The 15,574-nt window shown below is 48.9% G+C and overlaps 1 long non-coding RNA gene across 1 annotated transcript; it reads left to right on the forward strand.

Annotated features, from left to right (window-relative positions):
• Positions 1–4,748: 4,748 nt before the first annotated feature.
• On the forward strand, positions 4,749–13,812 carry LOC116572036. The gene is made up of 3 exons (XR_004278099.1): positions 4,749–4,897; positions 8,165–8,330; positions 10,906–13,812. It is a non-coding gene; the product is annotated as an uncharacterized LOC116572036 (long non-coding RNA).
• Positions 13,813–15,574: the final 1,762 nt, after the last annotated feature.

The following is a 15,574-nucleotide window of genomic DNA, read 5'->3' on the forward strand; positions in this document are numbered from 1 at the left end:
TTACCTCCATTAAGATTTTCATAGTTATTTAACGATTAATTTCATTTTGGAGAAATTTTGTTCTGTTGAGGCAATAGTTACTGGAATTGTCAATAAATGTTTTAAAGCAATTCTCATATTTGGAAATAAACCATGGATTTTAAATTTCATGTTTAAACTTTATAATTGAGTCCCATATGATGGGTTATTGCTATTGCAGAGAGAATCAGGTATTTGTTTTACTCTCTGTCTCTTCTCACTCCTCCTCCAGGTTCTGCTGATAGAATGTGAATTTTATTATTATAATTTTTAACCAACAGTGTCCTCAGGGCTGAGAACAGTGCTGGCAGTAAGTAGATGTTCAGTAAATATTTACTAGGTAAATAAATGTAATTTGGGCTCAAAGGTATTTTGAGTTCTTTGTGATTCTGCCTGATCTCAAACAGGACACCTTATTTTATAAAAGTGTTCATAAGCAAGGTTCCATCTGTCTTTAGGAGAAACACCACCTCAAATTAGATTATGAAGCCCGTGCTTATGTGTCATTTAAAACCATGCCTCTTTTCTATCCTCTTCAAAGACAGGACATTGGATTTTCTGGTGCTTTCCAGCTGGTGGTTAACCTGGTCTGCTATATAGGAGGGGTCTTAAGGCTACAGTTCTTTTGGGCTGAAGAGCAGATGTTCCTCCTTGATGGGCCAGTAGTAAAGACCTCTGTAGAAGGGGAGGGAAATGTCAGCGAGTGTGGTACAAAGACGCTAAGATGGCCCCAGTAATCCCTACCTTCTGGCATCTGCCATCTGCCTTCTGGCATCTGTTGGCATATTCTGACAGAATATGGAGCACAAGATGGGATGCTCCTTCCATGATTACATTGTATAAGGTTGAAACCCCCCTCTTGCTAGCAGACCCTTGCTGGCTTTGGTAAAGCTAGTTCCATATTGGAGAGGCCCATTTGACAAGGAACTGAGGGTTGAGGGTGCCTTTTGGCTAACAGCCGGCTGGGAACTGAGGCTCTTAGTCCAACAGGCCAGAAGGAGCTGGGTCCTGCCAACAACAACGCAAGTCCTCTAAATTATAAGCTTGGAAGCAGTATCTTCCCCAGGTGAGCTTTCAGATGAGCCCTCAACCCTGACCAACACCTAGATGGTGGGCTAGTGGGGGACTCTACAAGAGAGGACCCAGGTAAACTCTGCCTGAATTCCTGGTGCACAAAAACGGAGAGAGTAAATATGTGTTGTTTCAAGGCGCTAAGTTCATGGTGATTTGTGATGCAATAGTTTAGTCATACAGCCAAGAAAGAGGTCTCATAGTAAGAACTCCCTTCCGTTTATACTGATTGAGACTGCTCACCTTATTGCCATTCCTTATGAAATCTAACATATTACAGCTCTAATAACTGGTTACTCCTGCCCACACTTTACAGACGAAAAAAACCAAGGCTCATAATTTAAGGGACTTGTACAGGATCACCCAATTTTAATATATAATTATTATTTATATATGTTACTTGTATTTATTTTATATATATATATAAATATATATATTTGTATATATGTATATATATATATATATAAAATGTAGCACAATGTCATCGATGTGATGCTTAGCACAGAGCTTGACACGTCTGAACCACTTAGTGAAATGGTGGCTGCCTTTATGATTATTGTGGTTGTTATTTGGAAAAGAAGTATTGTAGGCACCAGGGAACCAGTAACCTCAGTCCATATTTGGCCAGGACCCTTTTTGTCTGGGTCTCAGTTTCCACGTCTATAAAATGAACTGAGTTTGTTCCTCTAAAGACACTGGCCAGCAAGAGTCTCTCCCTGTGCTTCCTGCGAGCTAGAGGCCGTTCAAGTGATGAGTCATCCTCTACCTTCTAGCTGGTCCCCGTGTTACTCCCCACACCGCCACACCCCAGTCTGACCAGTTCAGCCCGTCAGGGCTCCTTCTCCCCTGAACTGCGCTGGGAAAAGCAAACAATGAGCAAATAGAGCCTTTTCCTCCACTCTGGCCTCCACAAGTTCCCCACCCCAGCCCCTCTGTCACTCCCAGCTGCTAGGTTGGGGCTTTTTCTCCCAGCCTAGGGATGGAGCCAACCTAGATCTAGAGAACTGGGTTCAAATCCCGACTCCACCACTTAGCTAGCTGGAGAACGTATCCTCTTTGAGCCTCACCTGTAACACCGGGAAGAGAGTAAGTACCTCTTCGAGTTGTCGTATTAGAGGGGAGAATCGGGGACCGGCTCCACAGAAGTGCCAAGGGCGTTCAAGGGATTTTAAAAGGCAAGGCTTGTTTTAGTTAAGTCCTCGGGATTCCTCCTGGTTGGAATGAACCTTTACTCTTGAGGACTACGTGGACCCCAGTACTAGGGCAGAATTCCGTTCAGTTTTACTGCCTCAGTTTCTCCAAGGCAGCAGCTTTTCCAAGAATGTTTCCCCAAAGTCAAAGGGATGCAACAATGCTTCCAATCAAGGACAGGCTCTCCAGGACCACTGGCCATCTCAGGCAGGAGAGAAAGATTGTTTTCTGGAGAGGATCACCTCTGTCTAGTTGGGTCCCTTCTCTTCTAGGACAGAACACATTGCTGGTGCCTTTAGAAAACCATGTTCATCCTTGGAAATTCTGTTGATCAGAATCCCAGCTGACTGCCTTCCTAGGCCCTTGATTCTTGACCTTTTAAATGCCCTGGAGCCGGCCTGTCTGCTGCTGGAGTCCAAAGCTTCACTAATGGGTAAACAAGGCATTCTGATAGAGGAGGGGTTGGGCTGACTGGATCCCATCAAAGAAGACTCTATCAGCGTCCGTGCACACTTCTGCCCCAAATGATGCCGGGAACTCTGAGCTTACAAGGGAGGGGGGTGCAATTCTTTCTCAACCCAGGGATATATAGATAGAGCTGGGAGAAGAAGACATGGAGAATGTTTTGCGAGGATGTGGGAATGTCGTGGACACCACATGCTGGGAGATGACAATACCCCCTTTCTCCAGCTCACCTGCCAGGGCTTGGAGCTGTCTGGAGTGCAGGCAGTGATGGGCAGCTCTGCGTGAAGTGGGGCCACTTTTTTCTGCCTCACCGAGGGATTAAACCTTCCCAGGGAGTCATCTCTTGGTCTCTTCCTGTGTTTGGTAGAATGCCTATAGCAACCTATTGTGTCCAGCAGGTGCCACATAAATGCTTCGTGGGTCTGAGTACTTCCGTGTAGGGCCTGTTACAAAAGTTGGAGACGAGTGTTCAGAAATACATCCTTCAAAAATAGAGGCCGGGTCACTTCACTCCATGGTCTTCATCAGGTCAAGTGCATTCGAAGATGAGGGGCCAACTCTCCTTTGCATGTTTCTCCTACTTACCAGCATGGATACAAAGCTGCCTCCAGCCAGAGCACAGAGGTCGAGTAATTTGCAGCTAGAATCCAGTGAATCTAGTTCTCATAATCCCAGGTTGGAGTTTGGGACTCACTTATGAGCTGGAACAATGGCAGGACGTTTCCGGAGCCACCCTCTGTCGGTAGGAACTAGCAGAGCAGTAAGAAGCTGTGCTTGGAAGTCCAGAAAGACCCAAGTTCAATTTCTGCTTTTCTCACTTGGTGTTCTCTGAGCCTTGCCATCATCACTAAAAGGTGGGGATAATACGACCCCCCCCATGAGATCACTGGGTGGATTCAATGCGGTCACAGTACCTGCCACAAATGTATGTTAACTCAGAAGGTGGTTGTACTTGGGGTGTCTCGGTGGCTCAAGGTCGGCTGAGCCTCTGACTCTTGGTTTCGGCTCAGATCGTCATCTCCGGGACATGGGATCGAACCCTGCATCAGTCTCCTTGCTCAGTGCAGCACCTGCTTGGGATTCTTTCTCCCATTCCCCCTCTCCCCACTCTCAACAAATGAGTTAATCAATTTTAAAAAGGGCGGTCGCCCTGATTGCATTATCATCATCTCCACTATTATCGTCAATCATTATTATGAACTCTATTATTACGATTCATGATTCCAGCAGTAGCGGCCGTGGCCACGCCCATCCGAAGGGCAAACCTCAAGCCCTTCTCTGCCTCAAGGCTCTCTAGGTCAGGGCTTGGGTAAAGCCATGGTGCTTAGGCACCAGAAACAGAAGCCAGGACGAGGGTGCTGATATGCACGGGGCATCGAGCCTGTTGCTGGGACTTAGTCTAATTATATCTGGCAGCTCATTGCCCCCGGAGTCGTGCCTGCCCCCGGGACGACGGATCACGTTTCCGTCTCCTGAGTAAGCTGACTTGGGTCATCTTCAGAGCCCCCAGGCTCTCCCTATTCAGCCCCTGCAGCTTGGCAGCTGGCTGAGCGCTCGTTTGGGCATGGATGGGTGGTGGAGGCGGGGGTGAGGGAGTCGGGGCTGGTGGGGAGAGGGTCTGGGAGGCTGTGGCCATGGGGTGCTTTGTGTGGGGAAGAGTTGCTGACCTCCTGGAAACAACCCCTGGATTTGGAAATAGAATGATCAGGAATGTTCAGCTGTTTGTGGGTCATTTTGACCTCCTCCCAGGTCAGGTCACACATGTGCTCCCGGCCACACACGCCAGCAGAAATTAGATACTACACACACTCTCACTCCTCGCTCTGGTTCCAGGCACAGCTCCATCGCTACTCACCGGATCCCTCCCTCCGCAGGCGCTCAGGCCCTCTCTCTCCCTCTCTTTCTGCTGGGGATGGAAGGCAACCGTCACTCACCTGCCGACACGCCGCCCATGCTTCCCTGTGGCCCCCACGCTTTGCTCAGGCTGATTTCCTCAGTCTCTGAGGTTCTGCACGACCTGGCCCAGCCCACCTTTCCAGCCTCCTGTCCCTATATGGTCCATACCCACCCGATCTCCCCCCCGCCCCCCAACATCAACCCTGCTCTTCTGACCTCTTCACAGGACTCACTCCTCTCTTCCTTCCCAGCCCAGGTGGGTATCCCTTCCTCCAGGAAGCACTCCTGGATGCACTCCTGTGTGCTCCCCCCTGGGATGTCTTTACCTTGGTGACTTTGCCACAAGCTTGGGGTGGGAGGAGGGAGGGGCGCAGGGACTTGTGTGGCCGTAGAGCTTGCTTAGTGCTCCTGGGCCAGGTCCTTCACTTTTGGTCATAGCAGAACTACCACTCTCGGTCACGAACCTGGGAGCAAGTGGGGGCATGGGAGTCTAAGATTTCGAGATGCCTGAGCAGTCAGGTATCTCCAGTGGTTCCCTCCAATTCCTCTCCATCACTGCACAGACTCGCGCCCTCTGGCATCCTGGGGGCTCAGCCAAGGGGATCAACAGGAGGATCACAGGATGGGAAGGAGCTGGGGTTGGGGCATTTGTTCCCCAGCGCCTTTGGTGGGGTTGCCGTGTCCCCCAGTTTAAGGTCACAGCAGCCCTCCTGCTGACGGTTCTCTCTCGAGGTTCTCGGAACTACAGCCTCCCCTGACCTTTCAGGCTCTGGATGGCACTGGCTCCTTGTGCCCGCCACACTCTGCCGCAGCTCTGTGAATGATGCCCTCATGAAATTAGCCCTTTTGGACTGTAAAGATGGTAGATCTGACTAAACTTTGACCCACTTCCAGGTGGCCCAAGCTGAGGGCTCATGTGGCACCCTGGGGATGATGATTTCGTGGTTACTATTTATAGTGATGATTTCGGTTACTATTTATAAAACTGATGTAATGATCACAGCCGTGAATGGGTCTATATACGCGCTCTGTCTTCACGTCACAAGTCCATGAACTGGGTGTTTTCTCATGTCTTCGAAATGGGACTCAGGATACCACTGATGGAGTGAGTACAGTGGGGAACAGTCAGGGTTAACTGCTTTCTCTCCCTTATTTTTCCCCAACATCACTGGGAGATGGGCTCTCCTCGAGCCCATTTTGCAGATGAGTAGACTGAGGTAAAGTCACTTGAGCTTCCCAAGACCACCTAGGGAGTCAGAGATGGAGGTGAGGATTTTAGTCCCCATGGGTCTGACCCAAAGACCCGTAACCACGAGCACCTTGAATGCCATCTCAGGGTGAGCCTCATGGAAATAGGCTGTTCCTACAATGCGCGCCAATCAGAGGAAGCGCTGATTGACAGGGCGGACTGTGTTGCCTTGGACTTAGGCCCCAGGGAGGCTTCTGTTCCTTCTCTCCTCGGTCCAGACTGGCTTCCGCCTCTCCAGCTCAGACTGCCGACTGCAAGACCCGGGTGCACGTCACCCCCAGAGGGAGGATCTCATCCCTATGTCGGCAGCCAGCTGGTCCCAGGTGAGACTCTGCCAGTGCCCGAGGCAGGTGGACTTTGGAGATTGGATCGGGGTCATCCTGGGAACATTCGCCTGCTTTGAGTTTCTATAAACCTTTCAGAAGCTTGGGGTAGCCATGAGAATGAGCTTGCAGACCTTTAAGGACAGGGAGCGTAACTTCCCCAGGGCTCTGACCCCAAGGGCTATTTGGGGAGGGCGCGCTCCCCATGGGTGGCCCCAAGCAGTGACAGAGCAAGGAAGGATGCAGAGGCAGGACTGTTCCTGGGAGACCAAGGATCCTCTGCCAGTGACTTTGCTGTAGGGCTGCCCAGAGGCTTTGCTGATCATTCCTGAGGCTGCTCGGGTGGTCCAGCCTCCACCCAGCCTCCCTCCAATGCCATTTCCTGCACTGCCGGTCAGACGTGATTCTCAGTCTCTCTCAGCTCCCTAGCCGCTGCTCTCTCCCGCACACATTTCCCCCAGGAAAATCCTTTATAGATGCTCCTGCATTGCTGTCCTCTTGTCAGAGGACCTGGACACATTTGCACACCGTCTCAGACCATGGGGGTTTACAGAAGTCCTGGGAGACCCACGACAGCTGGGTTGGGGGCCAGAGGAACAGGAGTGGGGACTCTGGTGGGATGCTTGGGTCTTCCCAAGTTCCATTTATGCCATTTTCATAGAGATAAATGCTCCCTCCGGGCTTCTGGAGGTAAGAGGAGTGGTTTCTAAAGGGCTCAGAGCAACTGCGGGTCTCTGTGGGGAAAGACGACGGCACGATCTTGAATACAGGTATGCCACACATGGGTTCACTCACCTGTCTGACTAATGCCCCTGACCTGGGAAGTGGGTAAGGATTCCTCTCTCCGCACGTTGTCTGGCAAACAGCAAGTTCCTAACACATAGTGGCGATTTAGGGTCCCAACTTCTGAAAACTTGTTCACATCCCTAAAAAGTCTGTAGATTCACAATTCCCCTCTCCCCGACTCCGAAGTGATGACTGGGTTGAGCTTGACGGCAAAGGCTTCTTGAGTTTTTCAGAACCCATATAAACCCTGGACATGTTGTCGTAGGTGGGGTTGAGAAAGCTCGGTTTCATATCCTTGTGTCCTCAGCTGCTGCTTCGAGGAATGCTGAGTGGGTTACACATTGCCTCTGAGCCTCAATCTGGTTCATCTGTAAAATGGGCTGGACAATGGAATCTACCTCGTAAGATTGGTGGGGGATCCTAGGTGCAGTGAATACAGAGTTTAGCCCAGTGGCTGGAACACAGTGCGTGTTCGGTAAGGAACAGTAGTATCTATAGTCCTTATTATCATTGTCATGGCTGTTAATAACCTTCAGAACTTAATGCAGCTCTTATCGCTGGACCTGAGTCTTTGGCCTTTGAGGATAGAATTTGTGGGTGGCCATCTAGGCTGACCTGGGGCCATTGTACCCATGTTTGGCCCACTGTTCCATTGGTCCTTGTTCTCACCTCCTTAGCTGATGAAGGGGATGAGCCACGCCTTGCTTCAGTCTCCTTGTCTGAGAGACATACTCCTTGCCACCCCCTCATTCATCTGTAGAATGGGAACACTTGCTCATTCCAAGCACCCAAGGATGCCTGTCCATCAGTGAGAGGCTCTGAAAAAAATTAATTAACAATGTGGGGTCAGGAACAGGTAGGGCTAGAGAATGGGTCAGCCCTCAGCCAATAGAAAATGCTAAATAATAAACAGCTTTTATCCATTTGCTTAAATCACTCCTCCTATTGATTTGGCTTAATGAGGCCACAGAGCCTCAAATGAACCATGACACAGGCTCTCAATTCCATCACTTGAGGAATTTCATCATGGTTCCAAACAGGCAGAAAGTCTTTGAGTCAAGTTTTGAGACCTTCCCTGACTATGATTGGTTTTAAGGGATATGGAGGTTGCTTTGTCTTTATTTCAAATTACACTTCTCATCACTCTTTATTTCTTCTTGTACAGGTTGTTAGACATGAATCTAGGTACTCCCTGATTTGTGTAGAAGGGAAAAGAAGAAGGAATGATGGCTGTGGCACACCGTGATCTCAGAATCCTTGCTGTTTCCCAGGCACAGGGCCAACAGTTCCCGATGGATCATTTCATTTCATTCTTTCTAGCAGTCTGTGAGGTGGGTATAATGATTCCCAAGGGGCCCAGACCCGAGTTATGAATCATCATTGATCTAATTTCCCAGGTTTCTTTGCAGCAGGAAGATATGGGACACAAGACTGTCCAAAAGGTCACTGCGAGAGATTCTAGGAAACACTTTGTTTGCCAACAGAAGGGAGGACAGAGGCAGTACTTTCCCCTTCCACTTTTTTCCTGTCTGGAGTTTGGATGTGATGGCTGGAGCGGTGGCAGCTGTTTCCAGCAGCTGCTGGACCAGAAGATGTAGTCGACCATTTCCAGAATCCTTGTTATGTAAGACAAATGAATTCTGATTAATTTAAGGCACTGCAGTGAGATATGCCATTACTTGAAGCTGAATGTATGACTAATGGATAAGAGGATGATTCCAAACCTTCCACAAATGCAAAATAAGGTTCTAATACTTATAGACTAAAACTGACCCAGTCCCCCTTCCCTCACAGACTTTAAGACCTTTTATTTGTGCCAGAATATACCCATTTAAAAGATGATAATGCAGAGGAACGAGGAGCAACGATCCACCATTCAAAATTTCAAAGCGGATCCAAGAGCCTTGATGTATACGTTGTGGCTTCCCTTTGGAGACCACATTCTGTGTCTCACTGGCTTACCACACCATCCATATTCCTTGGAGGGATGAAAGAGCCATATCGATGGTGCCAGAACCCTCGCCAGTGGTTCCAGGGAGTCTAGAGGGTTGAAACCCAGCACTTAAAGCTTCCCTGCTACTCTTCGGGCTTGGAAATTTATGCCACAGCTCTGAAGTCCTGGAGTTTCTTGAACGGAGATTTACGACTATCAGAGGCGCTTATGCACTGACATGGCTTGCATCTTCATGGCAGAGGCTGCCCCGAGCCTCCAAACAGCTAATATTCCGACTATCATCTGTGGACTCACATCCATCAATGCTCACACAAGGACATTATGCTCATAGAGAACGTCGTTGAGAGCGAGGGGGTAGGAAGGAAGACTTACCAGGAAATGTCAAGATATTTTCTTCCCCAAAGGAAACCACCAAGTCATCAATTCCAAATGTTGAATACAGTGGAGTTTTCTCTAACAAAGGGGCTGACTTATAGTCAGCCTTTCAAGTCTGGCTCCTTTACGCATTTTCAGCATCTTTTCACTCAGTCAAAACCCATTTTAACTCAATTTTGTTCGCTATAAATATCTTGATCCAAGACATAATTCCATCATCATAAGACACTTTATTTTCAGATTTCAGATTTCCTTTTGTCTATTTCCCCCCAAGGCTTTATTTGCCTTTCATTTCAGTGAAGATGATTCTTATGTTGCTCTTTTCCCAGACTCCTTTAGCCATTCCATTTCTTTTTTTTGTCCTATTCCCAGAAGTTTCCTGTCCTTTATAGTCATTAAAAAAAAAAACCAAAAAAACAATCTAATTCTTATACAGTCTTTACCATATGCTAGACACTGTTGTAATTTCTTTACATGCATTGACTCAGTTAATCCTCTCAACACCCTTTGGAGTCAGTACAGTTATGTATCTCTGTTTTCCAGAAGAGGAAACTGAAGCACAGAGAGGTAAACTAACTTACCCAAGGACACACAGCAAATATGTAGCCAGGCCAAGAATCAAACTGGGCAGTTTTGTTGTACTTTCAATGCATGTTCCCCCCGAAATGTCCTCTCTCCTCCACCCCTGCCCCTTGAACGGCTCGTTCCTCCTCACTGCTCTCTCTGGGGACCTTTCTATGGCACCCCCACAGTGCCATAGAAGTGATTTAGATGCCCCAGCTCTGTGTGTATATTATCATACACTGCAATAGCTGATTTCCTTGTCCATCTCCCCCATCAGACTGTGAGCCCTTTACATATAATATATGTCCAGAGTGGGGTGCCTGGTGGCTCAGTTGGTTGGGCAACTGCCTGCAGCTCAGGTCATGATCCCGGAGTCCCAGGATCGAGTCCCGCATCGGGCTCCCAGCTCCACGGGGAGTCTGCTTCTCCCTCTGACCTTCTCCCCTCTCATGCTCTCTCTCTCTCTCATTCTCTCTCCCAAATAAATAAATAAAATCTTAAAAAAAATATTTATGTATATCCAGAGTAAACTAAGAATTAGAAACGCCAAAAAGTATAAAGTATAAAAAAGAAAACAAAGAACACGCCAAGTCCTTGGTAACATCTAGGCATCTCTCCTATGTAAAACTATCCAAATATGTAATATATATATATATATATACATAATATACAATATATAAATAATATATAAAACTTAATATACAATATATAAATAATATATAAAACTTATCTAAGTTAGATGTTATATATAATTAGAATCATATAAAGCTTATATAAAACTTGCACAAACATATAATAAACTATACAAAATATACTAGGTATCATATTTAACAAACATTATATATAATAGATAACATTTACCATTTTGCCCACTTTTAAGTTGCAGTTTGGTGGCTTTAAGTGCATTCACGGTGTTGGGCAGGCTTCACCACCATCCGTCTCCAGAACTTTCCATCATCCCAAAGTGAAACTTTGTCCCCATGGAACACTAACCCCCGCTCTCTTTCCCCCAGCTCCTGGGCACCTCTGTGCGTTCTGGCTCCATGCACTTGCCTGTCCTAGGTTGCTCCTCTAAGTGGATTCGTACAGCATTTGTCATTTTGTGACCGGCTTCCATCAGTCTTCAAGGTGCATCCCCATTGGAGCAGGCGCCAGAACTTTCCTTTCACATTTCACAGCTGAGAAATGCTCCTGTGTGCGGAGAGACCACATTTTGCTCAGCCATTCATCTGTCACTGGACACTCTCGCCTTTCGGCTGCCGAGACTGCTGCTGCTCAGGGCACTGGTGTGTGACAATGTGCTGGGGTCCCTGCCTCCCCTGCCATCGGGCAGATACCTGGCAGTGGACTTGTGGCATCACGGGGCGGCTGCATGTTTGCTCTCTGGGGAGCCTGCCAACCTTTTTCCAGAGTGGGCGCACCGCTTTACACTCCCACCGGCGATGCACGAGGACTTCCCATTTCTCTGCGTTCTCACCGACACGTGTTTTATTTAGTCTTGTTTCTGGTAGTGGCCATCCTAGGGGGTGTGAGGTGGGGTTCTGGAGAAATGTCTATGCAAATCCGTACTCTGTTTTTTAAACACTTTAAAAAATCCAAGTATAATTTAATACTGTGGGACTTACCCATTTTAGTGAATACTTCCATGACCCTTCCTTGCTTCCTCCAGCTCCTGGCATTTGGCCCATGGCCGCGTCTCTGCCTCTGCCTTCACGTGGCGCCTTCCCCGTAGATCAGATCTCCTCTCCTCCTGTCACGAGGACTCTGTCATCGGATTTAGGACCCACCCTAATGCAGGATGAGCTCACCTTGATCCTTGCCTTAATCCCATCTGCAGAGACTCCGTTTCCAAATAAGGTCATAGTCACAGGCACCGCCCTTGGGGCTCTGACTATCTTTTTGGGGGACACAATTCAACCCACTACAGAGCTCCATAATCAAGATACAGAGCCATCCTATCAATGCTGCCTCAAATTACTTTTGTTTTTCAATGAAAAAGATGAAAACAGGGCCATCGTGTCCTCACTGTGATGAAACTGACTTCAGTCCACTTGATGATAGATTATACACCCATCTTTCTTTCACCTGAGAGGGCTCCTTCGTCATTTAAAAGAAGCCCAAGTGATAGATGGGAGTTTCTGGAAAGAGAAACACACGTTATCCTGCACTTGAACCCTCAGAGCCTAGCCCAATGCCCAGTGCATAGTAGTGCCGGGTCCGTGTTTGTCGAGTGACTATACAAAAGAGTGAGTTTCCAGGGAGCTGGGAGGATGCCACTTGTCTCCAGCCACCTGTCCTTTCTGGGCACCCCTTGCCTGTCCAGTCCCACACCGGACCAAACCGACTTGCTCCGCGGGCCTTCTCCAGAAACCTCCAGGCATTTTGCAGTCGGCTGCTTGCGGGGACCAGAGGTGTGTTTCTCCTGCTTTGGCCTCTCCCCCTTCGAGGGTTTTCATTCCAGAGAGGGCTAAGGCAACTCTCTCCAGGTTTTATAAGCTGATAGAACAGGGCTGTCAAATGCTTTTTATGGGAGAAGAAACAGGAAGATGGTTTGTTTTGCAGACAGCGGATTATTGAGTAATTACATTTTTATAGAGCTGTTGTGGGGCAAATCACGGCCCCGCTGTCTCCTTTGATGCCAAAAGGCAGACGGCCCCATAAAGATCAGAACAAGCGAAGGTGAAAGGGGTCAGAGACAGAGCTGCCCCTTCGGGAAATGCCCCCTCTTGCCATGTGTGTTTTGGCTCGTCATACTCATAGCAACCTTCTTGCCTCCTTCCCCTGCATATAGAGAAAAGGAGAGACAGAAAAAAAGGTGTTGCCTGGTCGGGCCACCCCGGAGGGCAACAGTGCTGTTTATTCTCCCTCTAATACTGACTGACTCACTCACTCATTCACCTACCCATTCATTAATTCACTCCCTTATTTATCCATTCATTCATTCACTCATTCATTCAGGCCTACATTCAAGGGCTTGGGTACTTGCTAAGAGGCCCAAGGTATATTCATTTTTTTTTTTTTTTTTCCTGAGCCTCCATTTCTCTGTCCACTGAACACACAGGAATCTGGGCTCACTATGTGTCATACACGACGGTGATCAGGCTGAGCACAACCAGAGCCATGGAGAAGAGTGGCGACAGAGTGTCGCCCCTGTATAAATGTGAGATGTCACAGTGATATGTGCAACTTGGGAGGGGGAGAGGCGCAGGAGTGCCCCTAACAAGGCATGTGAACTTGTCTGAGAAGACTTTCCTGGTGACTGAGACCTAAAGGTCAGAAGGAGTTGTCCAGCCAAGAGGTGGTGATGGTGGCGGCCGGGGGTGGGGAATGGTAGGGAGAGAATATTCCAGGCCAAGTGAGACAGCTCTGCCCAGGCTCCATGGAAGGAGAGCTCGTGAAGCTTCCAAATGAGCCGCGGGGCCCAAGCCAGCTGCTTTTAGACAGGCCCCATGCCGGTTGTGCTGCCCAGAGCTGTGGCCAGGAAATCCCTGTTCAGGCCTTGTTTGGCTCCATTTCAAAGATGGCCTCCCTTTGCAGAAAGAAAATGTGCCACTGGGCTACTATCTTAGACCCAGCCATCCATCTGGAGAAAGCCCTGTGGGCCCAGGTCTGGGGAGGCTCAGGCAAGCAGCCAGCATGGTCATGGCCTGGACTGAGGCCTTTCTTTCTGCCCTGGCAGGTTCCAGAAAGCTGTTCATTGCTACTCCTTTTCCTGTCAGGTTAGGAACCAGACTGAGGGCCTGTTTTTTTACTGGTCCCATCTGGAGACAAGTGTTTCAAATCAAGTTGTCCCCTTCCCTGGTTTTAAAGATGGCGGCCTCTTCTGGAGGCTTCCCGTCCCCCATGCTGATTTCCGGCTGTGGGACAAGTACCTTAATAAATGACTATTTATTTGGCCGCCCAGCCCTTCTGTGTGTGTTTGGTTTCCTGCTGCAACCTCCAGCCAGAGTCCCGAGGTGTCTTTCTTAAAGGGATGGAGGAGATGCAGGCCCTTTCTGGTTTTTCTTCTGTTTATTTGCTGTCAGCTGTCAATGCTCCATAAGGCGGCTTTCCTCTGGGGAGGAAAAGCCTTTCCAAAGTCTTTCCCTCTTTCTGTCAGATACAGGCCCTCCCGAGGCCCCCAGAGCTGCTGGCTGGAGCTGAGGGGGAAGTCCCAGCTCTGGCTTCCTGGACCCCTAGCCTTTGGGGGCTGGGGAGCACAGAGCAAGGGATGAAGACGGGCTCAGACCACACGGCAGCCCCAAAACACTTTAGCTGGGCTTCCAAGGAATCAAGGCCACAAACTTTTGGGTGGTTAAGCAGAGGCCATTTCCCATAAGTGAGGTCGAGGAGCCCTTTCAAAGGAACTGCCATTGGCTCCCAGCGGGGACAGTGCTCTGTTCCCCTCTGCCATGCCTTTGCTTAGGCTGTGCCCACTGCCCGAGACGCATCGGGAGAGCTGTCACCTACGGAGGGCCCGCAGGGCACGAGGTCTTGTTCTAGGTGCTGGGCATGCAGCCACGGACCAAACAGAGCACGTCCCTGGTCCCCACAAGAAATGAATAGGCCTGGAAAGAGATCTGTGATGGGGACAAGTGCTGGTTAAAGACAATGGCGCAGAATGAGGAGGTGGGTGGTCAGGGGAGGCTGGCTGGTTTAAAAGGAGATGGTGGGGAAGTTCCGAAGAGGCAGGGAGGCCACATGACCTCTGTGGCAGAAGTGTCCCTCGTGGAGGGAACAAAGTATCCACAGGCCTCCGGGCAGGCAGAGCGCTGGGTGTTGGAGGGGCAGACAGGCATCGGATGAAGAGTGAGCCAAAGGATGAGAACAGAGAGGGAGGTACTGGACAAACAGGCCATGTTGGGCCTTGTGGGTCCCTTCCTGTAAGGAGTTTTGGCTTTTATTCCAGGTTGAGAAAGGGCCCAACTGAAGGGTTTGAGAAGAGTGACGCGATCGTATCTATGGTTTTGAAGGGAGCGGTGAGTTGCAGAAATTAACATGTATTATCTTGTCTTCTCAAGTCACAAAATGGTGCTCTCATTGTTCCCATTTCACAGATACGAAACTGAGGCATGGAAAGCCTACGTAATTTGCTCAGGGTCCCCCAGCGAGTGAGGGGCAGAGCCAGGACCGGATCACAGTCGTCTTGTGCCAGAGCCTGTGGTCAGCGCCACGGCCTCCGGGAAGCCTCCTCTGTGCTCTCCCAAGCTGGGCGAGAAGCCCATGTGGGTTTATCTTTTCTGCGCTTCCATTTCCCCTAAAACAGGAATGACAGAACTATTCTTGCCTTATTTAATGCACAGAGCTGTTGGCAAAACCAAATGAGATAAGGTGCAAAATCACTATACAAATGAATATTGTTACAAAAGCTAGTTCCCATTTATCGAGCACCCACTGGGAGGCAGGTCCTGGAGTCACCTGAGTCAGGAGGCACCAGACAACTCCATAGCATCGGTGCTATTACTGTCCCATAGAGACTGGGGCAGAGAAAATGATCGAGAAACTTGGAGTGAATTAGTAGAGTTGATTTGGTATGATTCTTTTCTTTTTGCACCCCTGAGGCTTTGGGGGTGCTCTTGGAGCACTCATCTCCAATAAGTATGGTACTACTTCGTGCCTTAAGACTTTCTGAGCCACCCCGGGCTCCCCCCGGGAAGCAGTAATTTACTTGTCTCCTCTGCTTCCTTCCAGAGATATTCAGTG

Source organism: Mustela erminea, chromosome 13 (genome assembly GCF_009829155.1).
Source record: "Mustela erminea isolate mMusErm1 chromosome 13, mMusErm1.Pri, whole genome shotgun sequence".
Taxonomy (NCBI): Eukaryota; Metazoa; Chordata; class Mammalia; order Carnivora; family Mustelidae; genus Mustela; species Mustela erminea.